General features: G+C 34.1%; 1 pseudogene; it reads left to right on the forward strand.

The window, feature by feature from the left end:
• The first annotated feature begins 21,914 nt into the window (after positions 1-21,914).
• Positions 21,915-23,839, forward strand: LOC118013792 (annotated as a pseudogene).
• Positions 23,840-26,766: the final 2,927 nt, after the last annotated feature.

The following is a 26,766-nucleotide window of genomic DNA, read 5'->3' on the forward strand; positions in this document are numbered from 1 at the left end:
TTGTACAAAATTCTGGCAGTATATTTTAATGATGGTGCCTAAAATTGATGTAGAATTTTAGACATTTTATGATTCAAATTCCCTGAGAAAAGAGCTTTCTCTTACCCCATGAATATAAATTTCATGTTTAACTTTTGCACTCTCATTTCAGTACATATTTTCTGTTAGTCATTTTATGCAAAAATGAGATACCCACTTGTCTAGACTTGATCTGGAGAGAAACTGCCATCATTAAGTCATGTGAAATCAATTTATCTCATAAAATAAAATTAGATGCATTGTGTCTCAGAGTCCTGTTCTTTCTGCTTTAGCTTTGCTTTCAAAAAGAACCCTGTTGAGGAAACAACCCCATTAAGAAAATATCTCAAAATACTCTTTTGATAGGAAGGGGAATACATTGCATGATATGTTTATCAGCAAGTTACAGGGAAAGGGGTGTCTGTGTAGCTCATTCATTGAGCGTCTAACTCTTGATCTCAGCTCAGGTCTTGATCTCAGGGTTGTGAATTCACGCCCCAAGTTGGGCTCCACGCCGGGTGTGGAGCCTACTTAAAAAAAAAAAAAATAGTTACAGGGAAAGAATTTCTCACACCCTGATTCTGAAATATCTTTATAATTAATTTATTTATTTTATTTTATTTTTGTAATTATTTTATAATTCCTCATTTCAGGGAATCTTGTCAAGGGTTATCCATAGACTTTTTCATTCAGTTTAAATATTGGAATCCATAGTGAAAGTTTTCAGGACTATTATCCTCCCAAATAACTTCTGTTTAGGTTTACAGTTAATCTGCAGATGTATTTGGTTAAGAGTTAGATCACAGTGAAGCCAAGTTCTAACTTCTAGATGTACTATTGGAATACCCAGCAGAATTGTCACTATCTTGGGGCAAAGGGGATATTACTGTTTAAGTAAAGTACTAGATTATTTTTTTTCTAGCAGATTTAGATTTCAAGACCCAGGGAATTAAAATTTTACTTTATAGAATATGAGAATTGTTGGAAAGCTAATTAGAGTGGGAAAACAGGAAAGACAAATATATAGATATATTAGATATATCTTAGCTTATACAAAATGAGAAAAATAAACTTAAATAATAGAAGTAAGTATCCAAAATCAGCTGAGAAACAGAAGGAAATGAAAATTTAATTTACATTGAGAGCAAACAAAAATTAAAGAACATTTTAAAATTAAGAAAAAATGATATAAATGTAGATTAAGCTAAATTAAAGGAAGAGATTATAAAATATACTAAAGACAAAGGTGTTAAATGTAATGAAACATTAATTAAGCTAAAATACACATGAAATGAGCAATTATTGTTCCTCCTTGCTCTGCCTGTATGTGCAGGTACGATCTATCATTGAGTTAGGATAATCAACATATAAAATTCCTTTATTTTGCCTTCCCTGGAGTGCAATTCCATGACTATGTTTTGAATTTGGGGTCCAAGTATTTCTTTTTTAATTTGAATTGCACATTTTCAAAGTGTGCAATAATTCCAATATTTGAATCTAGCAGTAATAGCAAATATACTACAATAAAATTTTTGTTTTCTTTATATTAAATTGAAATGAATAGCTGTTAACAGATGGTTAAGAAAATGTTTACGGTAATTGCTACTGTGTTGTTACTGCTAGGATATCAGCCTCAGGTAAGCCTATGAAAAGACACAGACCAAAGCCCTTGTTTTCTCAGGGCAGAAATGTTTCTCAACTACTCATAAATGTATTTGAAAATGAAGGCATTTAATTATATCATAATTGGCGATTCTGAAATTGCAAAGGTCACAACAAGCTTATCCAAGTGCAAAACTCTTAGAATTCTTACTACAGGAAAGAAGTATATTTCAAACCTGGTCCAAGGCCTTTTTCAGATATCTCCTTTTGCCATGATGATCACTTTTAAAAGGCACTTCACTTATTCCTCTGATAAACCAAACTTCGAAAAAATTCTTTGAGGTTTTAAGTATTTAACCCAAAAGAAAATTTCACAGGATAAAAAGGATTTTACATAACTGCTTGTCCATTAATAAAGAAAGACTAAAATTCATGCATCTTATAGCTAAATAGAAGTTCAACTCACATAGCTCTAAGTTTACTTATTCAATTAGTTTTACTCCAGAGAAAGTTGGAAATTTGAATGAAAGTAATCAGATAATCCTTCTAAGGGAGCAAAAAGGTTTTAAGGTTTTTGTTTATTTGTTTTTTAATCTAGGTTTTGCAGATTAGCTCTAAATTTAATTCTTCCATTTGCTCGGCTCCAGATCTCTGGAGTCATTCTTTACCAATCTCTTTGTACATATCCCACCCAATGTATATATGATTACAGCTCTCTCTATCTTTGATTTATATGCAGAATCTGAATACTTTACCACCACCTCAGTCCAAACCAGCCTCATCTCTGACTTGGACTATTTCTGTATCCTCTAAATGGAAATGTTTATGCTTGCTCCAAATAGATAATTCCCAAAATGATCCTATTTAAATATCACAGATCCTGTCACTCCTGACTCAAATCCCTCCAAAGGCTTCCTATTGCACCCCAATAAATAAATAAATAAAAAGTCTACTTTCCTTATCAAAATTCTTCCTTTAACTAAGACACATCCTTTTCCACCTACCTCTACTCATTCCCCTCTGTCCAACTTTACCTTCATCCTGTGATTCCATGATCATCCCCAGATTTCCCCTCCCAGGCTTCACAGTGCTGATACCTAGGCTTGGACTGCTCATCTCCAATAACCATAAGACTTGCCTTCTCAGAACATTTGGGGCTTCTACTCAAATACTCAAATATCAAATGAGGATCTTTTTTAAAAAGGAACTTCCTGCTGTCCATTCACTCATTCTACTTTGTTTATCCTACATACAATTACTTGGATTCAACATTTTGTTCTGTATTTATTTTGCCTTCTTCTATAAGTCTCTTGAAGTTTTATATGATTTCATAATAAGACATATTGAAATAATTCAAAATAATGATAATAAATCTTAATTTTTTCCTGTTATCATGAGTACCAAATGTAAAAATGTAAATCAGAAAAAAGTTGCCAACATTATATATCACATGTATCAAATGAAGTATGAATTCTCTTACTCTCTGTTTTGATTTTTGGTTTATTTCCCATTTATCAGAATTTTATAAACATCTTTTTATTATGCAGATTAGCAAAGTGTGAAAGGTTCAAGTTGTGGAGGTTAGCTGACCTTATTTTGAGTTCTTTTTTTTTTATTTAATTTAATTTTATTATGTTATGATAGCATACAATACATCATTAGTTTTTGATGTAGTGATCCATGATTCACCTGTTGCACTGGTGAGGAAATCTGCCTGAGAGACCCCTATCATCCCCCCTTAGAAGGGGGCCTTGCCTGAAACAATACACTCTTTGCTAATAAGCTCCTTTCTGACTTTAAAAACTTTTCCTTTTGGGGCGCCTGGGTGGCTCAGTTGGTTAAGCGACTGCCTTCGGCTCAGGTCATGATCCTGGAGTCCCGGGATCGAGTCCCGCATCGGGCTCCCTGCTCGGCAGGGAGTCTGCTTCTCCCTCTGACCCTCCTCCCTCTCATGCTCTCTGTCTCTCATTCTCTCTGTCTCAAATAAATAACTAAAAATCTTAAAAAAAAAAAAAAAAAACAGTTAAGCAAGCATAATCTGAGATATATGCATGTTATTATAAATAATACATGGTAGATATTTTTAAATGACATTTCACAGGTTATGTCAAAGAGTTGAAGACACTGATATATAAACAGGTTGACATAAAAGTATCTCTCAATTATGATGGTGTTAAGTATATTTAGAGAATCTTTCAAGGTAAAGGAAAACAATAGCTCTGAAATTGATTTGGATTTTTAAAAATTATAATATCTTACAAATAGGAAAGAATCTTATCTTCATGGAACCATAATGGATGAAAAAAAATTTAAAAAAAAGAAATGAGTCCTTGAATGTTTACCTCTTTAGTCTTGTGGATTTTTTTTTTTTATATATATCTATTCTTTCTATTCTATTGCAATGTTGGAACACCACTCAACATATTTCATGTGTTTCACAATCTATAAAGATAATTGTTTTTCCAAAATTATCTTACTAAGAAAATAAAAATAGGACAACATATCTGGATATTTTTCAGTCAAGAGAGAAGTTCATGGCCCACCAATTCTTTTATCATTAGGAAGAAAGAGTTTTTTTTTTTTTTTTTAAGATTTTATTTATTTATTTTGACAGAGAGACAGTTTGAGAGGGAACACAAGCAGGGGGAGTGGGAGAGAGAGAAGCAGGCTTCCCACCAAGCAGGGAGCCCGATGCAGGGCTTGATCCCAGGATCCTGGGATCATGACCCGAGCCAAAGGCAGACGCTTTAATGACTGAGACACCTAGGCACCCCAGGAAGAAAAAGTTTCTAAATGCCAATTTTTATTGACTTTATTGGAATAATAAGTATTTTTGATATGGCTAAATCATAAACTATAACTTTTTCATATATGAATAAATAAAATTACATAAAACATATTCTCCTGATCCTGATTCGAATATAAAAATAATGTAAGTTGTTTTAGCAGTCTTTTATTCAGTTTGTGATCATATATGAAGAAAGCTTTTATTACAGAGATAATTAACATTTGATTATCTTGATGGTAGGACATGTAAATTTATAGAGTATAAGAACCATGTATGTTATAAATTAAAACCCTTCGATCACAGTTTAAGATCATAAATAACTAGTAAACTAACAATCTGGCTACTGACAGTATGAATTAACTGGTTTGATAGATAATGTAAATGTTAAGTCTTTAAAACTAAATAAATGTCTATATATATCATTCATATTTCTACTTTCAAATGAAATTGACATTCTATCTTAATGCCATATACAATTATTAATTGCTTTATTATTATGGCTAGAGAAATACAATATTTCTTTCTCAAAAGGAGAGGGGTCAAGGAATTTTAAAAAGAGCGGATACTTTTTAAGGATTTGCTTTGCATTCATCCATATTGCTTGAGAACAAGAATGGAATAATGTGTCCACATATGAATTTGAAAATTGGATAACTATTTCATTGTATGATGAATATGATAATATTTATGCTGGATGGTATTCTAGAATCTCAGAACAAAATGGTAAATAGATAAAATTTCTGCTCTCATTCAGTGAAGAAACAGGTACAATAGATAATCATGATGTAGCTTTTTGGTTCTGCAGTTGAAGAAGAGAGAAAAGGTAGTGAAATGAATACTATGTAACATGAAAAAATTTATTTAAATTTAAAAATTATCTGATGAAAGGATTAACCATTCTGCAGAGATTATTTCAATATAACAAGAGGAATTCACTCTACGTGTCTGTCCATTAGTGATGACTTCAGTGACTCCTTTAGCTCTGAAAACACAAAAGCACTGTTAAGTCATAGTTTCTGGATTTGACCATCCATGGTATATGGGGGAAGTAAACAGAAAGAAATGAAAATACAATATAAATAACAATTTGTATTAAAAATTGCAAATAAAATATCACAAAACATATGAAAGATAGTGGATAAGTTTACCTGAAAGACTAAGAAACAGCATTTTATGGAGAAGGTAATAACCAAGTTGATTCAGGATTTATTTTTTAATCACATTAACTTAAAAACTAAATTACTGTTTCCCTCACTACTTAGCTACCACTCAAAAGTGGTACCATTTCTGAATCTTCATATGGTAGGGCTAATAAGAGACATTATTTGTCTCACTATTTCTTCAATAAACTCCTGGAAGAAAGACCATGACAGCAAAACCTGAGGTTTAAATAACATTGCAAGTGGATTATTTCTGAATATTAAAAGGCCATAAAGTTAATAGACTTTAAATAAACATACAATTAACTTTTATAATAGGATAATGCAAGTATAAATATTTTGCATATTTTAATTTCAATATATTCTTATGAACCAATCGTGCAGTTAGTTAATAAGTTATTAATTATATTGTTTCACTTATTTGTTGACAATTAAAATTATCTTTTGTTTTATAGCATATCTTAACTTCTTAGGTATTCTTTTTTTTTTTAAAGATTTTATTTATTTATTTGAAAGAGACAGAGATAGTGAGAGCAGGAACACAAGCATGGGTAGTGGGAGAGGGAGAAGCAGACTCCCCGCCGAGCAGGGAGCCCGATGTGGGACTCGATCCCAGGACCCTGGGATCATGACCTGAGCCGAAGGCAGACACTCAACGACTGAGCCACCCAGGTGCCCAGGTATTCATTTTTTATCTTAGGTTTTCATTTTAAAAAGGATTAAATCTGTGGATAACCTTGAAACTCACCCACTCTTTCTATTTCAAGTGTATGTCTAGAGATTCATTATTTAATTCCTTGCATAATTCCCTTTGTCTCCACTAACTCAAAATTTTCCTATGAAAAATAACTTTTGTTTTTAAAATAATGGGATTACGATGAGTTATATTTCTGGAGTAAATGGAAGTAGTAATCTTGGTAACTCATATCTGTATATTAGTGCTCATGGTGACACTATCTATTTAGATTATTAGTGAATTTAAGAGAACGCATAATGAGTCAACTTCTATTTGAATGCTTTCATTTCAGGGAATTTTTCTTAAACAATAAAATTTACAACTTTTATACTGAGTGCTTATATGGAAAATGCATTAATTAACATACATACATGTATGTCTATATATTAATCATTAGAGTGTTGCTGAGGTAACCAAGATTAGAAGGGCCAGCATTTAAAAAAGGAGGATATGACAGAATGAAGAGCTGATATCTTCAATAGTTTTTTCCTAGGACTTGCCAAAGCCAAGCATGGGGCAAAACTGAAAACTCATGTTTTATTCAGAAAACAGGCTGCTTATGTATTTGGATTTAAAGTCTTAGTCTTACTGTTTGTTTCACATTTGTTTCTCATCTTTCCTTCTTTCAAAAGATAGTTGTTCCATGTGTTTGCCATGCATATTTTTTGTTATAGTTTATTGGTTACTGTATTAGTTTCTTTTGTGTACTGTAACTAATTATCAGAAACTTGATGCTTAAGCAACAGAAATTTATTCTCTCACAGCTCTGGAAGCCAGAAGCCTGAAATCAGTTTCACTAAGCTGAAATCAAGGTGCCAGCGAGGCTTTGCTCCTCCTAGAGGCTGTAGTAAATTTATTCCTTGCTTCTTCCAGCTTGTGGTGGCTGTTGGCATTCCTTGACTTGTGGCCCCAAATTCTGCACCGTAGTCATATTGCCTTCTCTTCTGTGCATGAAACCTCCCCCTGCCTCTTTCTTACAAGGACACCTATAATTGCATTGAGGGCCTACTCAGATCGTCTGGATTAATCTGTCCATGTCAAGATGCTTAATTTAATCAGATCTGCAAAGATACGTTTTCCTCATAAAGTAACATGTATAGGTCTAGGGATTAGGACCTGATATCTTTGGATGTCCATTACCAAGCCTTCTGTACTTATTCTAGAGATAATATACATCTGTGATTTCATAGAGCCTACTAAAAATTAAAACTTTCAAAATGTATATGAATCCCTGAACTCAATAATTTTGTATTAAAATAAACTAGTCCTGTGTGTTGAGGGACTTCCACTCCTGACTTCCATTCCTAGCTGAAAACAAGAACAACAAACAGAACAAAGCACATTACACAAACTTTTTGACACAGTGGTTATCTGATAGCAAAGGACAGTGTTCCTGAGACATTGGGGGGTGAGTGGGAAACAAGGTGAATATTATAATTGTTCCAGCTTATTAGGTTGTGGGATGTGGAGAGAAACTGAGACAGCCCAGCATACTCCCTTAAGGAGATGAAGCTAAGAGTAGGGGGAGTCCAAGTCACCTAGAGATCGTAGGAAAAATCTCTGATTCTGATAAGAGAAGTGAGAGGTTATCATACTTCCTTATTTCCAAATATATTACAATGCTACAATAAACAAAACAGTATGATACTGGCATTAAAACAGACATATAAACCAATGGTATAGAATAGAGAGCCCGGAAATAAACCCACACATATATGGTCAACTGATCTTCAACAGGAGTGTGAAGAATACATGCTGGGTAAGTAAATGATACTGAGAAAACTAGAAGTCTACATGCAAAAGGATGAAAGTGGAACCTTATCTTACAACATACACAAACATTAACTGAAAATGCATTAAATACTTAAACATAAAACCTGAAACCATAAAATTCCTAGAAAAAAAGGTAAAGGAAATCTTGACATTGCTTTTGGCATTGATTTATTGGCTATGACACCAAAAACATAAGCAACAAAAGCATAAGACAAGCAGGATAAGCAGGACTACATCAAACTAAAAATTATTTGCACAGTAAAGAAAATAGTCTAAAAAATGAAAAGGCAACCTGTGGGATAGGAGAAAGTATTTGCAAATCATACATTTGATAAAGGGTTAATACCCAAAATATATAAGGAACTTCTATAACTCAGTAGCAAAAAAACACAAATAACCCAATTAAAAAAAAAGATGGGTGAAGACCTGAATAATAGACCTTTTTACAAAAAAGACCTACAAATGGCTGAGAGATACATGAAAAAGTACTCACCATCACTAATCATCAGGGAAATGCATATCAAAACCACAATAAGATATCACTTCACACCTGTTAGGATAATTATTATCAGAAAAAAAAAAGTGTTGGCTAGAATGTGGAGAAAATGTCATGTTGTTGGTATGATCCAGCAATTCCATTTCTAGGTTTATATTCAAACAGATTGAAATCAGGATCTTAAATTGATGTCTGTACTTCCATACCCATTGCGGCATTATTCACAATAGCCAAGACATGGAATCAACCTAAATGTTTATCAGTGGATGAATGGATTTAAAAATCTGATATATACAAAGAATGGAGTATTATTGAGCCTTAAAAAGAAGGAAATTGTGCCATTTATAATAACATAGATGAACTTGGAGGACATTCACAATTGAATGAGAAATTAGACATAATCAGCAGAGAAGGTTATTAGAACATGAATTATAATTATATTTCAAAGGTCCAAAATTTAAACAGATGCATGAAAATTGCCTTTTTTCCATGTCTTAATCAGTATATTAAACCTAAAAAGCCAAATAAATATGGTCTTACATAGTATTTATTTAGATTCACACACATAGCATTTTGTATGTTCTGTATTCCTTTCTTCATTTACTATTCTCCATTCAGAACCATTTTGTATCTTGAAGTCTTTCTTCAATTATTTTTATAAAGGCTGGTTAGTGTAAGTTCAGATTTAATTAGTATGAACATTATTTCATTTTTGAAAATATTTTTATTGAGAATAGAATTCTAGTGTTCAGCATTTGAAGATGTTATCCATTGTTTTCTGGTTTTCCATATTTCTACTGACAATTTGACTGTAGTTTTATCTTTGCTACTTTTGTGAGGATATATTTTTCTCCTATTGCTAGGTTTTGTTTTTTTTCCCTCTGATATGCCTAATTTTTCTTTTTATTTATTCTATTTGCAGTTTTTAATATGAACTAAGTCTGTATGTACATCATCCTTTCAAAATGTATTTATTCATTTTTTCTTAAAATAGCACCTCTGTTGTAGTCTCTTCTCATTTTGGGACTCCAATTACATGGATAGATGCTAAGGTGTTTTTTTTTTTTAACAGTTTGTCATATGACTTCTCTCTTTTACATATTTTTCATACATTCTTTGTCTCTTTATAATCAGTATGGATATTTTTTTGACCCCTTTTTTTTTTTTAAAGATTTTATTTATTTATTTATTTGAGGGAGAGAGAATGAGAGACAGAGAGCATGAGAGGGAAGAGGGCAGAGGGAGAAGTAGACCCCCTGCTGAGCAGGGGACCCCCCCCCCCCCCCGATGCGGGACTCGATCCCGGGACTCCAGGATCATGACCTGAGCCGAAGGCAGTCGCTTAACCAACTGAGCCACCCAGGCGCCCGACCCCTTTTCTAATAAACCTTTATTACTCTCTGCTGCTGTGTCTTGGATACTATTAATCTGCTTATTTTTTTAAATCTTTTAAAGATTCTATTTCTTTATTCATTTGAGAGAGAGAATGCAATCGAGGGGAGGAGCAGAGGGAGAGACACAAGCAAACTCCCATGCTGAGCAGAGTCCAAGGCGGGGCTCGATCCCAAGACCCTGAGATCACGACCTGAGCTGAAATCAAGAGTCAGATGCTTAACCGACTGAGCCACGCAGGCACCCCGATCTGTTTATTTCTTAAATCTTATGATTTTTCCCTTCTAAAATTCTTTTTCCTCTCTAAAATTTCTATTGAATAATGTAGACTCCAGATTTCAGAGAGTAATTTTTCTCCTCATAAGCTACAGTCTGTGAACAAATTAATCACAAATTATTTGAGAGGTCATATTTGATAACTACCATATATTGGTCACTTTTGGTTCTATTCTGTTGTCTGCCCCACCTACCTCACAGGACTATTGTATGGATGAAATCAGAAAATTGAAGGAAATTTCTTTGAAAAGAATAAAGTCTAATGTATATTACAATCATAAGAAATGGTTTTCTGTGTTTATCTGACATTCGGTTATTTGACAACATCTTGAGTTTTGTCATCTGGTTCTGTTTATCAGGCTGTTTATTTTTTTATGGAATGATTGAAATTGCATATAAAAATTTAGAACATCTTGACGGTATCTTTCTGCAAAGGGGAATTAACAGGTACTTATAGTAGGATCAGATTTCTTATATCTAAACAATAACTGAATTGATTCATGCGAGAATTTAGTTTGGAAGAGGACTGAACTATTTGACTTTAATTTTAATGTATAGCGTTTCTGGGGTTTTAATTGAAATCAAGGATATTTGCTAGGAACACTCCTCTGTGGATATTTTTAAAGTCTCATGTTTCTTTCCTCCATCAGTGAGACTTCAAAAAGCTCTGCTTAGTGACTAGGCTCCTAGCTGCCATGTTCTGCTGGGCTCAAGGTCTCTTGATTGCAAAGCTTAGGGATTAGCAAATGTTTGGGGGAATTGGATCACAGAATGTGGGGCTTAGTCCCTTACAGTTCCCTTTCTCCTTGAATTTGACCCCTCATGTCTTTACAGTCTTGGTAGAGCTTCACTGTCAATTTTCTCTTCAAGCATGGGACCCTTTTGCAGCTTTCTCTTTGACCCTTATGCCCCTATTTCTAATTGTAAATATCTCTGGTATAAAAAGCAGAAGCTGAGCTAACCTATGAATGCATAAACACATTTGTATAATTTTCAAGAAAAGAAACAACATAATTTTCTGTTAGACTGAATTTATTGATGTGAATGTGCATATCATTTAGTTTTAGCCCAATGTGCTAGCTTCAGCCACTGGGACCTGATGATGGACATTATTTAAAAAGTGAGAGTAACTAGAAATTCCTTATAATATCATCAATCAAATATCCAAATATCAAAGAAATAGTAATGGTGTGTAGAGTCATTATAAATGACCTGCCCACCCACCACCTAATCATGTCATCCCCGGAGGTCCCATAATAGCCTTCATCAAATTGTTGAGAAATTCACTGATGTAATGGCCACAGTAATTGAAAAAATGCTTCAAGTGTCATTATCTGAAAAATAGGAATGCTGGGAAAAGATATTAAAGATGAAGTTTTTTCCCTGATTGTTAAGATGATGAGATGACAAAGACCAAAAAGTGATATTTAGCTTATATAGATCAAGTTAGTAAAGATCCCATATCATAGCTGGCAGTGTGACAAAGAGAATGTTCTGACTACAGGAGTATTTTATATGTGTGAATTGAGTTTGCACTTCCTAAGTCAAAGTAGATTTCTTTTCCGTTATTGTCCTCCACTGTTAACAACAATATGAATATCTTCATCAAGGTGATTTTTCTAACACAGATGTGTTACTTGTTCATTACATGTCAGCCCCTGATCCAGGATGAGATGAAGAAACCCCTTCTAACAACTTTATCACAAATGTTTGTGAGTATCATCAAGATGCACTCATGCAGAGATAGAAATATCTGCAAAGATAAATAGTACGAATCTCAGAAAAATATATGAATAATCCATATTAAGGAAGATAAGTCTTTCTAAATGCAACAAATGTAAACATGACCTTTTGCTCAGAATAATGATATTCTTGTTCTTTCTCTAGCATAATGAAAATGTGCCTGTGTGTGTACCATACTCATATTCAATAGACTATCTTTTTGGTGAATAAAACTGTAAATTCTTAACAGTCACATTATGGTACCAAGACTTAGTACAAGTTTGAAGTTCAAATTTGTCTTTTTACCTGGGTCAGGTAAAATTCTGAGCATGATTTCCTTCCTCAATCATTTCTGCAAGTCTAAAAGCTAGAGCCTGGATATTCTGTTGCTTTGGTGGGACTCCTGTCTTCAGCATCCACTCCAAGAGCTATGGAGACAGTCCACATTGTTTGTCATTTTACTAGTAAATTTGTGAGGAGGTGTCTCAAAAATGTGCAAGTTTTCAATTTTCCCTAGGTGATTCTGACGTTGACTATGCTTGGGAACAAGTGAACTAGGGAGAAAGTGAAGCCTAAGAGTAGAAAATGCCCTAAGACCACACCCTAAGGAATTTCAGCATTCATTTCTGGTAGAAGATTTTGTGTCAGTGAAGGATATAATTTAGGATAAACTGGTAAAGTAAGGGAAATAACCATGTTCTATATTGTGAGCAATTAAATTCGAAGAGCATTTGTAGAAGCAGAAGTTGGTCAAATATTTGGAATTTTCTGAAGAAGCCAAGAGAAATGAAGAATGAAAAACGTCATTTCAGTTTAACAACCCAAGCAGGTCATTTTCAGTGAAGTGGAGAAAAAAAAAATTAAAAAATAGAGTAATTTCAAAATGGAGTGGGGTCTAAAGAAGAGAAAATGTTATGTCTTCATTCAATAATTATTGAAGAGAAATTAAAATTATGTGCAAAGTCATATCTTTGAAACCTAAATCTAGACTAAAATGGTTCTATTTTTTCAAATGTTCTCCTTACTCAAGATTGTTTATATCATTTGCCTAAAACTATTCACACATATCAATAACATAATCTGTTAAGATAAGAAAATTGTATCTCATAAACCTAATAGTTGTGGATTTAGCTGAGAGATAATAGCAAATGTCTATTGTAAATAGTATAATTTACTTTAAAAATGGGAATTCTGCTTTATATAGCGAAAATGTTTCATGAAATATCCATCAATTTTCTTTTCCTAACCATTTTATTAAAACAAAGAGAAAAACACATTATAGTATTCTAAAAACAAGCCAAGGAAATATGAAACAGAGTAATGAAGAGTATGAATATGATAAAAATAAACAACAAAGACTTGAGAAAGACAGCCAAAACATGTTTAATTTGTAACAAATATTGTCAACCTTTTCTTAAAAATGTAACTCTGAAGCAACCTTGATATCAAGAAAGTTGATAATGAGGATATTCTAAGTAAAAATTTAGTCTGCCAGATACGGGTTTGAATGGAAACAAAGCATACAGATATATTTTTAAATATAACCATTTGATATACATATTCATCAGAACTAATTCATCCAACTCCAATCACATCTTATTTTAAGTTCAGAAGCACTGGCAATTTTTGCCTTTATTATGAGAAAATAACAATCACTTTAGAAAGCCTTGTCATTCTCTCAGTAATGAGTTTAATACGACATTTGGGAAAATGCTTTGCTGTGACCAGAATAGCAATGTTGATTTTACATTTTAAAAGATGCTTCATACAGGGTTTTATTTTTCCACCCATTTCAATTTGAATGTGAGTTAAATTCTAAACTACAGTAATTGTGAACTGTTTTCATGTTACTATAAAGTTTCAAATTGTGGGCTAAGTCTTACTCTGGAAGCAGAATCTCATCAATAGAAAATGATTTTCAAAACTGCTATGATTGATTTTTAGTCTGAGGTATTTCCTTTATATGCAGGGCAAATTCCAATGATTACACGTTAAATCAGAAGTATTAAAATGGACATAGTTGCTATACTTCAATCACAGTGAAGTAAAAAAGAATTTTTGTTAGTCCAACCTTTTTAAGCTATCATATCTAGTTTGAGAATTAAAACTTGTATGGATCCGTGCTTAAGGACATTTTGAAGAAAATAAAAGAGATGACTCTTCTAATACAGTTTATTTCTAATCAGTATTATTCATTTGTATTTTCTACCCTACAGTGCTTGAAACTGTCATTTCATAAAATAAAAATGACACTAAATATTGTTAAAGCAAAAATTGCACTAGACACAGTAAACAGGCAAAGAAGATTTTATTGGAGGCTCTTGCAACAGTGAAGAGAGAATATAACACAGTCTTAACCCCTTTTTTAAAAGGTGGGGAGAGGGGGCTGGGGAGTTTCTAAGAGCAGAGTTGGGGGAATCAGGCCATCTGTGTTTGCTTATTGGATTTAGCCGTAGGAAACGTAAACTTTCTCCTCTCTTCATGACAGGAGGTAGTTTTACAACTCCGAAGGAGATGCTCACTGAGGTTGAGCTCTTATTCTCTCCACAGAGACGAGAAGATAAGGAAGCTAGCTTAGCATCCTTGATAATGACATTTCAAAGGGATGGTTTCCAGGTCCCGGAGAAAGGTAGTCCTGCGTTGTAAAACTGCTAAGAATTTTTTTTTTTTTTAAAAGATTTACATCTCGAGGAGGCAGGAAAGAAATTGCAATAATAAGTTTTCTAAAGCAAATGCTCCAAGAAGAGAGAGAGAGGAGGGACTTCTTTGGTTAGGCTGTTTGGATTCTGTGAAAGCCAAAATAGGAGGGTGGTCATGGACCTAAAGGCAGGAAGAAATCTGCCTGCAGTTTAATTAAGCTTAGGAAAATATTAAGGCTATGTTGACCAGTTTTTTTTTTTTTTAATTTATTTTTAAGGCTATTTTTTTAAGAACAGTTCCAGGTTCACAGTAAAATTGAGAGGCAGAGTTCTCCCATAAACTCCTGTGGACACACATACATAGCTGCCCTCATCTATCGACATCCCCTCTCCCGCCAGAGTGGTACATTTGTTAAAATGGATAAACCTACACTGACACATCAAAATCACCCAAAGTCAATGATGAAGGTTGTTTATATTAGTTAAAATGACATTATTTTTCTGTTACTGTTTTGTTGCATTTACATCTCATGATCTTGGAACCAAAATACTTCATTGTAAAAGAAAAATGCAATAAATTATCCTCCAAATTTCTCAAATAAAAATATATTGTTTATATCTATTACCGTTAATGTTTACTACAATTAAAAAACAGTATAATAAAAATGCAAAGGTCATATGCTCAGTACATATAAAAGAATGTTCCTCCTTTTAATTGGAGTCATTAAGTTTTCTGAAAAGCCCACTTTATTGCCTTATATTATTAACTCCATTACAAATTGGCACTTTTCCAAACAGCTGTTCTTGGAGACACTGACTAGATGTCTGGCACTAGGAAACTTTCACCATTACTCTCGTGATAGACTATCGCAGTGAAGATTAAAACATGAGCGGATGCTGGCTAAATGAAAAAGGATGTGGAAATTAATAAAGAAACTTCTATATATAAAGATGTTCTTGTTTGAAACATGTTCAAAATAGACAAGTATGTTTACATATTTAATCATATTATTTGATCATATATTAACATTTGTGCTAATACTCAATATATCAGAGAAATCTAAAAAAATGTGAATTTCATTATTTTCATATTGATCCACTGATCAAAACTATGTAATTGTAATTGTGCCCAGGCAATACAACCCAAGCACAAACTGTATTTTTGTTCATAATAGGGTGAAACTATGTTCGTAGAGATATAATTGAAATTGAAGAGTTTTTTTTTTCAAATAGATTAGTTTAATGTTAATTTGGTTACATTTACTTTAATAATTACACATATTCATTCAAAAACTTAAAAAGAACTAGTATTTAACACTAATAAGCCCTATGATTAAAACTACAGTTCACAGAAACAAAGACAATATTAGAAAAAAATATAGAAGACTGATTTATATGCATTATCTCTTTCATTGTTCTTCGCTGCTAGTTATATAAGAATTTATCTTCCATGTTGGTGGCATTATGTGTTCTAGAGTATTCAGTTAGATGGAATTTGAAAATTTTCGTTTAACTTTTGAGTGATGCCAATAAAGGAAGGTTGCATGCATTTACACACTTTATAACAATTCTAGCAACCTAGAAGAAAGGGTAAGACTGCCATTTCTAAATTTTTGGACATTACTGTGATTTATATACTGAGTAGAGTAAGATAATATAAATATATCAAGTAGTAGTGGAAATGGGGAGTTTAATAAATTACATGCTACATTAAAGATATATGCAAGTTAAAAATATAAACTCGAACATGATATTTGAGGAAAAAATACTTCTTTTTTTCCTCAATAATGAACATATCAAGTAACCACTGGGTCACCGTGTGCATCACTGAGGCAGTAGTTTTCTAAATTAACATATATTTCAAAAATGTGTAAAGCAATATTAAATGTGGTTTAAGAGGGGGCGCCTGGGTGGCTCAGTTGGTTAAGCGACTGCCTTCAGCTCAGGTCATGATCCCAGGGTCACGGGATCGAGTCCCGCATCGGGCTCCCTGCTCAGCGGGGAGTCTGCTTCTCCCTCTGACCCTCCCCCCTCTCATGCTCTCTCTCTCTATCTCATTCTCTCTCTCAAATAAATAAAATCTTTAAAAAAAATTTTTAAAAATGTGGTTTAAGAGGACATACAGATGTAGTTAAAGTATTAAATAAATGGGAATCATAAACACCAAATTTAGAATCATTTCCTCTGAGAAGAGATTTAGGAAATATGTTGATAAATAGAATATTGAGTCTTCAATTATTCCATAATGTTTGCTTCTCAATGAAAAAGATCTGAAATAATTGATATGATTTCAGGTAATCAAGGGACTGATACATGATTGTTCTTTATATTTTTATAATGTCACGTTTTGGTTGATAGGCAATAAAAATTTTTTAAATGGCATGCTCCAACATTTAGAAGTCTGTTTACTATTGTTTGATCTTCAAATTTGTATGGCAAACCATAGAGCAGGTATTCATTTTCTTTCATAATACTCGTATGACTTTTCTCACCTTGGAATATTAGAAACAAAGATGAGAATAATACATTGTGCTCAGGAAGTAAGTTTTAAATACAAATATAGCAGGAATTAAACAATATTCTTAACTGTTTTAACTAAATAAATGTATTTGCCTAAATAAGGTAGAGCATTTCATGTAATATTTAATTCAGTCTCTAAAACTGAATCTTAAAACAATAAAAATAAATGAAAGATGAGCCTTTTACTCCCCAAATTACAGGATTTAAAATTTTAAAAAATATGGATGTTGTTAAAAATTTTAAATATGAGTACAGTTTTCTCAATTTGTGTCCCAAAGCAATCACTATATTTACTTTATAAAAGGGTGAAACATTCTACTGTTGTGTGTGTGTGTGCATTTGTCTGTGTGTGTGTTTTTCTTTTTTTTATTCTAAAGCAATTTAAAAGTTTTTTTGGGATCCAATAAAATGTTTTTCCTTTTTTTTATTATGATGTTATGTTAATCACCATACATTACATCATTAGTTTTTGAGGTAGTGTTCCATGATTCATTGTTTGGGCATAACACCCAGTGCTCCATGCAGAATGTGCCCTCTTTAATACCCATCACCAGGCTAACCGATCCCCCCACCCCACCTCCCCTCTAGAACCCTCAGTTTGTTTCTCAGAGTCCAGCGTCTCTCATGGTTCGTCTCCCCCTGATTCCCCCCCTTCATTCTTCCCCTCCTGCTATCTTCTTTTTTTTTTTTACACATATAATGTATTATTTGTTTCAGAGGTACAGGTGTGTGTGTGTTTTCTACATTGTATAATGTTTAAGAGAAAGCAAAATTTTCGTCTACAAGGTTTCATAATTCCTTTGGGCTATGTTCAAGTCAATACATGTGGAGTATGCTTACATGAAAAGTTAGAAGAATCAAAACATAGGTTTCATAAACTGTAGCATTTATTTTTTCCCTTAAAATACAGGAAGCTTTCTCAAATACTCTTCAAATCAAAGAAATTTCTTGCATGGCAAGACTAAAGACTCAATTTATTACCATAATTAAAAATGTCCAAGATGGGCTAAAATGAAAGAAAAAAAAAAAAAACCCTCTCAATCTACTAAATTTCACAGTCCCCCCAAACCAAAGATTCTTCAATGATATTTTTTCAGTTAATTTTTGATAGGAGATTTACATACATATTTTGATTCCACATACATTTCCATATGCTCTCAAATATGAACCCTCCTCTTAAAAAGGGAAGGTGTATATGTAAAAATCAATTTTTCTCCTTTCTCAATGAGTTTTATTAGAACTTGATTTAAGGTAGCACTACTGACTGGTTTATATACATCATTAAGAAAGTCTACTGAATTTAAATGAGAAAAACCATTACTGATTAGGTTCAAATGATATCTCTCTTACAGTCCCCAAACACTTCCATTTGCAAATGGTTTCCTAACACTGCTCTCTATTCACTTCTTATTTAATCTTTTTCTCAGTGTCCCACCCTTACCTTTACCCGGAATTTCCTATTTCTCATTCCTAATCTCATAAAGACGTGCTTGAGGGTGTCATAGATGTCCACATAATCTTTATAATCCATAAAATTGGAGATAATTTCACTCCTCCTTTTTTAATATGTATTATCTGATTCCTTTCTCTCCCCTATTTATATTAACTAATTCCTCTAATTCAGAGAGAGAGAACGCATTAAGCATCTTTGACTTAGTAATACTATCTCTAGTGTTTTCTTTTTGAATACAGTGATGGTTTTTGGACTTAAGTATGTGTATTTTAAAGTTTTTTACTTAGGGGCGCCTGGGTGGCTCAGTCGTTAAGCGTCTGCCTTCAGCTCAGGTCATGATTCTAGGTCCTGGGATCGAGCCCCACATCGGGCTCCCTCCTCCACGGGAAGCCTGCTTCTCCCTCTCCCACTCCCCCTGCTTGTATTCCCTCTCTTGCTGTGTCTCTCTCTATCAAATAAATAAAGAAAATCTTTAAACAAAAATAAAGTTTTTTACCTAAACTTTAATTTCTAATTTATTGAATGATTGATTTGATTTGATTTTGATTTTTTTATTTAAATTTTTTATCGTGATTTATGTACTCTTAACTCTCATCACCTATTTCACTCCCCACCCACCTTCCCTCTGGCGACCATCAGTTTGTTCTCTTGAGAATCTGTTTGAGAATCTGTTTCTTGGTTTCTCTCTCTCTCTTTTTTTTTTTTTTTGCTCATTTGTTTTGTTTCTTAAATTCCACATATGAGTGAGATCATATAATATTTGTCTTTCTCTGACTGACTTGTTTCACATAGCATAGTAACACTCTAGCTCTATCCACATTGTTGCAAATGGCAAGATTTAATTCTTTTTTATGGCTGAATAATATTCCATTATATATATCACCTCTTCTTTATCCATTCATCTATCAGTGGACGCTTGGGCTGCTTCTGTATCTTGACTACTGCAAATAATGCTGTTATAAACATAAGGGTGCATGTATCCCTTTGAATTAGTATTTTTATATTTTGGGGGTAAATACATAGCACTGCAATTACTGGATTGTGGGGTAGTTCTATTTTTAATTTTTTGAGGAAGCTCCATATTGTTTTCCACAGTGACTGTAGCAGTTTATATTCCCATCAATAATGCAAGAGGGTTCCTTTTTCTTCTCTAATTTATTGATTGATTTTTGTGTGTGTGTAAGATATTTTTTATTTATTTTTTTAAATTTTATTTTATTATGTTATGTTAATCACCATACATTACATCATTAGTTTCTGATGTAGTGTTCCATGATTCATTGTTTGCGTATAACACCCAGTGCTCCATGCAGAACGTGCCCTCTTTAATACCCATCACCAGGCTAACCCATCCCCCCACACCCTTCCCCTCTAGAACCCTCAGTTTGTTTCTCAGAGTCCATAGTCTCTCATGGTTCGTCTCCCCCTCTGGTTTTCCCCCCTTCATTTTTCCCTTCCTACTATCTTTTTTTTTTTTTTTTTAACATATAATGTATTTTTGTTTCAGAGGTACAGATCTGGGATTCAACAGTCTTACACAATTCACAGTGCTCACCATAGCACATACCTTCGCCAATGTCTATCACCCAGCCACCCCATCCCTCCCACCCCCACCACTCCAGCAACCCTCAGTTTGTCTCGTGAGATTAAGAATTCCTCATATCAGTGAGATCATATGATACATGTCTTTCTCTGATTGACTTATTTCGCTTAGCATAATACCCTCTAGTTCCATCCACGTCGTTGCAAATGACAAGATTTCAGTTTTCTGATGGCTGCATAATATTCCATTGTATATATACCACATCTTCTTTTTCCATTCGTCTGTTGATGGACATCTTAGCTCTTTCCATAGTTTGGTTATTGTGGACATTGCTTCTATAAACATTGGGGTGCACATACCCCTTTGGATCAACATTTGTATCTTTGGGGTAAAGACCCAGTAGTGCAGTTCCTGGGTCATACAGTAGCTCTATTTTCAACTTTTTGAGGAACCTCCATACTGTTTTTCAGAGTGGCTGCACCAGCTTGCATTCTCATCAACAGTGTATGAGGGTTTTATTGACTGCTTTTAAACAAAATGTGTTTAACTTTGAGTTCCTTTCAACATTAATGAGGTTAATCATGTGATTTTCTCTCTCAACCTTATCAATATAGCAGTTATATTCATTGACTTCCTAATACTGAGTCATCTTTGTATTTCTGGAATAAATCACACTTGGTAAATATGCATAATTTTTATATGCTTTGTATTCTGTTTGCTAATATACATCTAGGATATATGGCTATTTAAGTGAGTTTAGGTTATAATTTTCTGTTCAAAGATTATAACCATTAAATGCCAATATTATACATACTGCATAAAAATAATTTGGAACATTTTAAGTGTCATTATGTCTCTGATCTTTGCTCCTGTGGCCTTTTCCTGGAATAGGAGTTTGAGGGTAATTATTTTGTCTAAAATACAAGAACTCATATATAACCTCCCCTCACCCCCCAAAAAAAGATATGATCCATAATGAAGGGAATAGCAAATCAATCAAATCTGGCCTAGAAATGACCTAGATGATAGGATTAGTAAGCAAGGCTATTACAATGATTATTAAAATGCATTTCCACTATTATTAAAGTATGCATTTCATATCAAGAAGATGCAGGAACTTTTGAGCATGTTAGAAGGAATATGGAGCAATAAAGAAGTCCCACATCAAAATTCTATAGACAAAACTACAACATCTAGCATATCAGAGGATGGTAGGTGGGGGATGAGTGAAATAGGTGAAGGGGATTAAGAGTACATTTATCTTGATGAGCACTGATTAATGTATAGAATTGTTGAGTCACTGTATTGTATGCCTGAAACTAATATAACACTGTATGTTAACTATGTAGGAATTAACTTAAACAAACTGAGGGTTGCTCGAATGGAGGGGGGTGGGAGGGATGGTATGGCTGGGGGATAGACATTGGGGAGGGTATGTGCTATTGTGAGTGCTGTGAATTGTGCAAGACGTTGAATCACAGACCTGTACCCCTGAAACAAATAATGCATTATATGTAAATTTTTAAAAAACTTAATTAAAAATAAATAAATAAATATCCCCTCAAAAAAGAAAAAAGAAAAGAAAGAAAACCCTATAATATCTAAGATGAAAAATACAAGAAAGATAACAATTAATTGTAGTATGTAAACTTTACTTGAATTCTTGTCAGGAGAAAGATGACTTTAGGTGACTGGTGCAATTTTATTGTGGACTCGATACTAGATAATTTCATCAAGCTATTGTTAATTGTTTTTCAAAATAATTAATTTATGTAGAAAATAAACCTTATCTTTAGGAGATACATAATAAAGCCTAAAAAAATACTATATGAGAGTAACAATGGATTATACATTATAGGAGAAAAATAATTTTAAAACGTAGAAATAGAAACTAAAATGCAACTAGGAAGATAAATACATACATACATACATACACACACACATACATACATGCAGCATCAGTGAGTCGAGTCACAACTTGAAGCAATCACATATGGGTTAAATTCGAGTTCCTTTAGGAGAAGAAAGAAATGGGATTAAAGAAGATATTTGAATAAATATGGCTGAAAAATTTATAAATTGGATGAAAATAAGAAACTTACAAATAAGCTAAAAACAAAAAAGGAATAGGGAACATAAAGAAAAGTACATCAAGTCACCGTGTTATCAAATAGCTTAAATCCAATGGCACAGATAAACTCTTAAAAGGAGTCACACACACACACACACACTTAAACACAGGCACACCATCCTCTGTTGGTGCAGGGAGCCTGTCTTGATGCATGCAGCACCCCTTACGGACTCCTGGGCAGCTCTGAGTGTTGCAGTCATGCAGGCCAGACCTGTGTAGCGGAGTGCCCCCACCATCGCCAGGAGCCACCATGCCCAGACTGCACAGGTGGGAAGCATCTTCAGAGGAGGATCCTACCCCTTCCAAACCGGTGGTGGGGATTATTTACCCTTCTCCGAAGGTCAGGAACATCATGGATAGCACTGACAAATTAGTGACCAGAATCAAACCCAAATTTGAAGCTAGGATATAACAGAATGAGATCAACTCTCAGTTCAACTTCCTGAACCCCAGAGACCCTTACCATGCCTACCGTTGTCACTAGGTCAGTGAATTCAAGGAGGGGAAGGTTCAGAGCCTACAGCCACCATCCCCAAGGTCATACAGCAGCAGCAGCAAGCTATCCAATAGGAGCTGCAGAATGCCTAAGCCTAGGTGACCCAGGAGACCAGCATGCCCAAAGAGCCCCCTCCCGAGTTTGGTGAAGTCAAACCACAGCATGCCCCTCATTCTCATATCAGCTTCCATCTCAGCCTTTGACCTGGATGTGATGAAGCCGATGGCTCAGCCTGTGGCCAGGAATGGGCACTGGTTTCTGACACAGCTGATCTTTCTAGAAAGAGAAGCACAGCTACCAGTTTGACTTCCTCCACTTGCAGCCCAACTTTTCAACTCCTTCACCAAGCTGGTGGAACATTATACCAAGATCTTGATTCTCCTCAAAGGCTTGTTTACAAAGCTAAAAAAAAAAAAAAAAAAAAAAAAGTTTTGGGCCAGGTTTGTTCCCAAGTGGAGTGGGCCAAAAGAAGAAAAGAAAGAAGGAAGAGGAGGAGGAGAAGGAGCAGGTGTCCATTTGCAGATCATCAGATCAATCAGCCTGATTTTGTGGTAGTAGAAATAATAGACTTGAACTTTTCTCCCTCCACCACACTGGAGGAGTTGGGGGCCCAAATCCTCATTCAGGAGCACTAGAAGAAGATTGGGAAGAGGGAGGAGGTCAAGATGAAAGTCAGTTTGATGAGGAAGTTGAGAAACGGTACAAGGTACAAGACCGGGTAGCCTCCATCCCAGCTAGATCAGGACCCCCCAGTGCAAGACATAGATGAAGGTTCAAATGATGAAGAAGGGCAAAAAGTACCAACCCCCAGAGACGCACATGCTTCCACCTCTGCCCTTGGCTCCAGGCCAATTCACTGCACAGAGGGACTGACCCAAAGACTTTTAAGCCCTGCTCCAGATGAATATCTTGTGTTCCCTACCTTGGGAGAAAAGATTCTGACCAAAAAAATACAGGAACACATGGGCATCAGGCTCAAAGGACAGCAGCATGGGATCCAAGTATACACACATTATATACAGAGTTACAAAGATAAGTCAAGAAAAATCTCCTTATTCTCATTGAAACTTCCCACTGAAAACAGTGTAAGTTAAGAGACAGAGGAGAAATATCTTAAAGTACTGAAAGGAAAAAAAATAAATAACCTGCAAACTTAAGAGATCTATCTCCTGTAAAAGTATCTTTCAAAATGAAGGAAAAATAAGGACTTTTTTTGTCAGATATAAAAAGTTGAGAGAAATAATAACCAACTGACCTGTACCAGAAAAATTTTAACTGAAAACCCTCAAGCAGAAGGAAAATCATACAAACAAGAATGAAAACCACTGAAAAGAGTAATTGTGGGGAAATATAAAATATTTTAATTATAAATCTCTATACAATATAATGGACTGATTAAACCAAATAAAAAAAACAACACATCGCGGGATTTATACTACATATAGAAATAAAATGTCACAACATGAATATCAAGGCCAGGAAAGGACAAAGGGTAGTATATTGTGGGAGATTCGTATAATTTTATGGGAGGGGCGCCTGGGTGGCTCAGTTGGTTAAGCGACTGCCTTCGGCTCAGGTCATGATCCCGGGGTCCTGGGATCGAGTCCCACATCGGGCTCCCTGCTCTGCGGGGAGCCTGCTTCTCCCTCTCCCACTCCCCCTGCTTGTGTTCCCTGTCTCGCTGTGTCTCTCTCTGTCAAATAAATAAATAAAATCTTTAAAAAAAATTAAAAAAAATTTATGGGACATAATATATTGCTTGAAGATAGAATATGATAAAATACAGTGCTATATTTATATAACCACTAAAATAACAGCGTTATAGGCAAGAGGCAAAAAAAGGAGATAAAAATCACAAAAAGTTATTCCAAAGAAAGTAGAAAAAGAGAAAAAGGAACAAAGAAGAGATGAGAAAACAGATGTCCAAATCATAGTTTTAAGCTCAAACATATCAAAATTATGCAAAATGTAAATTACCTAAACACTCCAATTAAAAGTCAAAGACAGTAATGATAATTTTACAAGTACATTAATTGACTCTAATTTCAATTAGAAAAAAAAAATTACATTCCCAAAAGAACACTGTTGGTAGGCTAGAATGCGGCCTTGGGAATCTCTGCTGCATATTGCTTATTTTCCCAAGACGGTAGCCACATTTTGCCAAGATAATTTCAGTGGTCAGAATGTACTGTAGGCAGTGTAAAAAGTGAGGGGAACTCTGTGGGGAACAGAATCAAATGAGCAAACAAAACACCAAAGCACTTGGAACGGTGACTGCCAAATAGAGTGAAATAATTGTTGAAGAAAATGTATTTCTTCTTAAGACATCAGGTTGACAAAGGTGACAGAAAAATGCATTTGTGCTTGTTGGGTACTTTTCTCATAAATATTTTAATGTTGGTAAAATAAACTCAATAATGCCTGTTCTGAATACTTTTTTGTTTTGTTTTGGTTTGGTTTTTTTGTTGTTGTTCTTTACAACTTATATGTCTCTTGGAGATGTAGCTCTATTAAATGAGGTAATGAAATAGTAAACATACACAAACTAGAATTTCCATTCCAACTTTTTTGATAGGTTTTGTACTTCAATAATTTTCAAGCTTCCTAAAAGTTCTAGGAACCTTTATTTAGAAAGTTGGATATGGAATTGAGATAAATAATAGGCTTTTAAGGCACACGTATGATTTATTTCAGTTGATTCTGAGTTGTAAGTCTAACTTCATGGGAGTAATGCACCAATTTTTGCCAAGAAATCCTTAAAGAAGTAAATCTCTTTTGGCAGCAAAGATTTAAAAGCCATCAGTAAAATCTTGTGCCTTGGCAAGATGCTATTAAATGGTGAGCTAATTGACAAGGATTTGTATAGCAGCTTTAGCTGAGCCAGTGTGGTTTTGGCTCATCAAGGAAAAATAAAGCATGAAAGAAATAACAATCTTTGGACCAAACTAAAACTGTTGAAATGTTGCTGTCCAAATTCTTGAAGTTGCAACTGTATTCTTATCTGTGGACCTTTGTTCTCACTATTTTCTATGCCTACAGCTTCCCCTGTATGTATCTTCAAGTGGCTTACTCTCTTAGCTAATTCATGTCTCTGTTCAAATTATCTTCTCAGAAAAACTTTGTGAACTCTAATTAAAACTGCACAACTTATTCTACTTTATTTTCATCATGGTTATTATTGCTTCTGGAATTTTGTTGGATATTTTACTCTTGTGCATTGCTTATACTATCCAGTAGGTTAAAAGAATCATGAAGGCAAGGAAATTACCTCTGAATGCCACATTTACATTCTACTGTAAAGCTTCACATTACATAGTTGAACGGCAATGGTACTTTCTCCAATCGAGATGTTGAGGAAATTCTTAGAACTTAAAAGCTATTATTTTTGCATGAATTTTGGCCTTTTCACTAAGAAACTCAAAGTCAGATGTGAATAATTAAGAACAATGCAGTATAACCTGGCTTGTCCTGAGTAGCTACTAGTCAAAATATTGGAGATTCCATATGTGTGTACCAAAAAAAATCATTTTAATATATATTAATAAGATGGAAATATTACGAAGGAAAAACTGCTAAATTCTGATTTCTTTGTCTCACAGTATGACTGTTTCTTAGTTACTTTGATATAAAATCTTAAAGCTTTACAACATATTTTAATCCACACCCCTGATTGAGATTTGTCATTATTAACTTATGGGGGAGACTATTATATTACGCTGTTGGCATTGGAGGCCACCAGTGAAATATATATCTCCTGGTATTCATCTCTGCTGCAGTCTCCTCCCAACAAATCTGGGTGTGGCTTCAGTTAACAAACTTCAACAGATGGAGCATGCAACCCTTGCTATCAGGGTTGTAAATTCCAAGCTCTACATTGGGTAATAATGTAGATTACACTAAAAATATTCAAAATCTTAAAATAAATAAATAAAATTTAGCAGAAATAACACTATGATCCTTGCAATTCTCAGCCTTTAGAACCCTGACAGCTTCTTCTTTTGGAACCCTAAGCATGCATGAA

Source organism: Mirounga leonina, unplaced genomic scaffold (genome assembly GCF_011800145.1).
Source record: "Mirounga leonina isolate KUSES-001 unplaced genomic scaffold, KU_Mleo_1.0 Mir_154, whole genome shotgun sequence".
NCBI lineage: Eukaryota > Metazoa > Chordata > Mammalia > Carnivora > Phocidae > Mirounga > Mirounga leonina.